Genomic DNA, 5,063 nt, shown 5'->3' with positions numbered 1-5,063 from the left:
AAACTAGATTAATCATGATCAAAGTGTTCCTGAAATAAATCTATCTATCTATCTATCTAATAGTCTGAAAGAACTCTTGCTGGTGAAATTTCAGATTCATTGTGACTTCAAATGAATTTCTCGCAACCTATGGCAATTATCAAAATTTCTTGTGTCTCAGAAACGGTGAAAATTTCATACTTTTGTTAGGAAATTGTCATTGTGCTAATAATATTAAAAAAGAAATTGCAGAATGTTGACAAAACTGCCCTGTCATATCAATGCTGATGTTTTGTGAACCACGCTGATACCCACAACACTCTTAAAAGTGTATGCTCAAAGTTCATGACATGTGTTTTTTTGTTCAAGCAACAAAAGCACCATTTTTGTGAAATAAAATCCATTATTGGACGTAAATCACATCAGTATATCGGTAGGCAATAAGTGTTAAATCAATTTGAATTGATATCTATGTGTGAGAATCCAAGACACTTGTGTTTGGGCAACTCAAGGTAAAGCTCATGGAAAAAATTTTAAATACCCAGTTTTGGGGGTTATCAATGCCAACAAGCACATGCAAGGGCTTAGGCGTAGTGGTTAGCGCAGTTCCCTAACATGAGAGAGATCCCCGACTCGATTCTTCTCCCTGATCTTTCTCAATTGGAAACCTTTAGACTCTTTCTACACCCACAGACGGAGAATCAATCTGATACGGACTAGAATGCTGCCCATCGGAATTTATACTGATATAACATGGTAGCTGAGTGGTCTAATGTACCCAATAGAGGCACGACATGGTTCCCCAGAGGGCGAGGTTCGAATCCTGCCTTGGTGAAAACCTAACTTAATGAAAACTTTCTACTTTCCTGATGACACTACCATCACCACTCGAGCCAATTCCTGTGAGGAGCTTGAGACTGCATTAGAGGAGACATCCCTTCAGGTGATGGATTTCATGGAAAAAAATGGACAATAAGCAAATGCTTCCAAAGCCAAACTAATGTTGCTTGGTAAGCAGGAGCGAACGGTAGCTCCCTTATCCATAAATATTGATGGTAATATGATGAAAGAACAACCGGGATGCAAAATTCTTGGTGTTCCCGTCCAGAGGGATCTAAACTAGAACACTCGTTTCCGCACAGTAAGCCAATGATTAAAGAGAGGGGAAGGCCTACTCCTCCCACTTTTGTCTAAAATCAATAAGAACAAGCTCAAGCCTGCCATGGAATCTCTGATTACCTCTTGTGTAAGGTACTGTCCTTATTTTTCACGACATCCGGTCTTTCTGGAAACCAAGCACATGCCTCTGGAAAACAAGATTGGATCCATAAGTACTTCAATAAGGTATTGCGCGAATATATCGGGGTTAAACAATCAAGCGCTAGAACACAGATAGAGTTTTTGTCAATACACCAAACGGCCGTCAACAGCACCTCACTGGAAGGCATAGGGTTGGGCGGCTTATTTAGTTCAATTGGGGATGTCCGAGCGGAAGAGAGCATTGTGGGAGTTGACCCTCCGACTCTGAGAGAAACAAGGGGTCTGAGAAAAGAGACCTTTATTAACGGAAAAACGACTCAATTTTTGTGCATCAGGCATGGTCAGTGTGGAACTCCTTTCCATCAGTCACATGTTCCATCCAATCTATAGGAAAATTCAAAAGTGCCATAAACGCATCTCTTAGAACTCTCTCCCTTTAAAAAATTTCCTTATTATCCAATATAAAGTTCCAATTTACATTTCTTCTCCTGTAACCGTGAATTAATACGTAACTTATACAAAAGTTCAATAGTGCTTACCATAGCTCAATAATCGTTGGTTTTTGGTTGTTTTAGTGGTAAAATTCACGAAAGTTTTTTTTTAATCCAAAATGCCAAAGTTAGATATTGGCACTTGAACAAACACGTAATCAGAAATCATAACCAGTGTGGAGGACTAAAAAAGTGATTAATTATTAACAATCACATTGTTAATCACTTAAAAGTAAAAAAAGATAATACGTTGTTAACGATAGTAATGACTTGATCTTGATCAATTCAAAAATTATCTTTTAATTGTTCAATCAAACAATTGTGTCAATTTTTAGATTTGGAATGACAACATACAAAACGGTTGCGACTTAAAATCCTTTACAATTTCAGTTGTTGTGAAGTTTTAAATAAAATCTAAATAGTTAAGGTGGCAAAATTCTCAAACACATTTTTAACACTCACGAAACTTGACTGTTCATGTATCTAAACCTTATCCCTCTAGTTGGTTTAACGACCTCTAAATACAAGAGATGGACAAGATATTAATTCAGACGGTTACTAATTCAAAACAAAAGTCGTCCTGGTTTAACACCATTTCAAATATTGAAGTTGTTCAAATTTTTTTATAATATGGAAATTAGAAAATCATTTCCAACATATTGTGTGTTACATGTGCTTTTACAAATATATGATCTGTTGGGAAAAGTAGGAATTTTCGTTTCAATTTCAAACTTAAGGCTAGCTTAACAAACACTATCAAAGGAAAATATTTTCGATTTTTGTGGCTATAAAACATCTGTTATATGAGTTTGAGGCTTTGACGTAAGACAGTTTCGTCTCAATGAAACTAATGTACAAATTTGAAGTGAATGAGTTTGTAGTGATTGACGAGTCTTATCCAGTTACTTATTTTTAGCTTGCAAACCCCCAATTTACAACTTTGGTTACATTGTTTATGGACATTTAGCTTTATTTAAAAGCTTACATAACTATAACCATCTAAAACACTACAACTTTCAAAAAATACATCAAATTGAAATCTGGAGCACATTTAGTTGGCACTTAAATACAAATTAGCATGCACCCATTTTGAACTGTTTTGAATTTGTTCACAAAATGTATGATTTTTTGAAAATCTTTATTAATCGCCAGGCTATTTGAGTCCAGTTACCAGTCATTACAGGAGCATCGTGAAGCTGAAACTGATTAAGGTAAGGCTATTTCCTCACATTTACAAAAGTAGAGATTATTTTTTTGAAAATACGGCTATCAAAGTGGTTGTTTTGGCATGTTAGAATTTGATCTCAGTAACCTTTATCCAAGTCTTCAAAAATCAAATGAAATGCAATTTGATCAATTTCTTCTAATACATCTTTTTTTTAAGTATTATTCTTCTTATAGATTTGTCATTGGACTATTGGTAGATTTACAGGTTTACATGACGACATTTGTTCCCTACTAAGGTGTTTTCTCTATGGAAGCTCTGTATTTGTCCTTTTGGGAGTCCTGTTCTTTTCTTTCGCTATGACAATGACCAAGAGCAGCAAGAATGATCCGTATTCATTTATTATTTTCAAGAACCAATCAAACACAAAAAACCTTACATTGTTTTACTCTTGCCACGAATAAAAAAGACACTTTTGTGCCATTTTTTATCAACTTTAAGATGACTGTCAATTTTAAATTAAATTAAAATATTGAAAGGTAATAAAATAGACGAATTATAATCTTTCATTTTAATAGTACTGGGGATTACATTCCCTGTAGCGGGTAGAAAAGCCCGTGAAAAAACCAAACCAAAAAAAAAAAAAAAAAAGAAAAATAACGTTACGGCTTGGAGTTTCTGCGATCTCGAATCACTGGAAATATAAAATGGCATCTGGTTTAAGATACTCCTTTTTTTGTATCACTGTTCCTTCATTCATTGGTCCTGAATGGAGCTCTGAGATGCCGTCCTGAGCAAAGTTTTTTATTGGGCGCGCGAGGAGAAGTTAAGTTCTTTGCCTAAACTGCAGCAAGCAGAGCGGGTATAAAAGCGTCTTGATTTATATAAACATCGCCAATCTACTCTTGCTTGAGATTCAGATAACAACCTCACAAATGAAGGTAATCTTGGTCATCTTGTGACTGACCACCTTTTTTTCTTCAATCATGTTCCAAATTCTTTTTTAAAAAATACTCCTGCTCCTTTCCATAGAACCTTTTTTGCTCTCTCTTGCCCCCTTTGGCCGTGACCGTGGGCCGCTCCTGCTGATCCTTACCACCCTGCTCCCATACCACCCTTGCCCCCTCATACCATGATGGACCCGCTTACTACAACTATGGTATGCTGTCCATGACGATTACAGTGGCACCAATTTCCAAGCCAATGAGAACAGCGATGGTCATGGTACCAAGGGTCAATACAGTGTCCTTCTTCCCGATGTGTCGCACCCAAACTGTGACCTACACCGCCGATGACTACACTGGTTATTTGGCTGATGTCAAATATGATGGCTATGGTAAACCGCCCCCTACCACCCTGCTCCTGCCCTTACCATTCCTGCTCCTGCCCCTTACCGTCCTGATCCCCGCCCCCTATCACCCAGCTCCATATCACCCAGCTCCCTACCATCCTGCTCCTTATCGTATGGTTAACCACTGAAACATGGACAATGCCAGACTGATGGTTGATTTATGTATCTATTAACACGTAATTTAATTGCCACACAGTAATTATATTAGTTATCAGAATATTATTTGACCCTCTAATTTATTAGCAGTTAGACATAAACCTCTATAACCAAGGTTAATCCATACACTTTGGTACTAGATTTTGATTTGGCTCCAGACCACTTTCCCTCAAAATTTGGCCCATTTGAGTAACAGCAAACTCTCCTGTTCAAAAAAAGATTAATGAAAAATTAGAAAATGGATCTTTTCGATTGAGATCCAACTTTTGGCCAAGAAGTCCATTTAAGCCACGCTCTTTTATCATTTTTCGAATCCCCAATTTGAACATTGAAACTAAAGGTGAATTCCTTTGGAAAGATGACACCCAAAGGTTGAGGCTTTTGCTTGGGCAATTACTTTCAGATTGGTCCTGAACGAGGCTGCCTGTTTAGAAGAGCTGTTAAAGAGTCGGGCGCAGGGTGTGGAACACCACTTGGCTCGTCTTGGCCTCTTCAAGAACATCCTGCGTATCTAGCGTAAAAATACTTCCGGGTCTACCCTTTAAGCGATCTTACAAGGCTTGGAACTCCGGTTTTTTAGGGGGAACGCACTGGCCAGAATGGATTCCTTGTTGTAGCCTAAAACAGAGATTTGAGGACAATTTATCATCTCTCTCTTTTT

Source organism: Tigriopus californicus, chromosome 6, assembly GCF_007210705.1.
Source record: "Tigriopus californicus strain San Diego chromosome 6, Tcal_SD_v2.1, whole genome shotgun sequence".
Classification (NCBI taxonomy): domain Eukaryota; kingdom Metazoa; phylum Arthropoda; class Copepoda; order Harpacticoida; family Harpacticidae; genus Tigriopus; species Tigriopus californicus.
The sequence above is the reverse complement of the archived record's forward strand: the minus strand, read 5'-3'. Positions refer to the sequence as shown.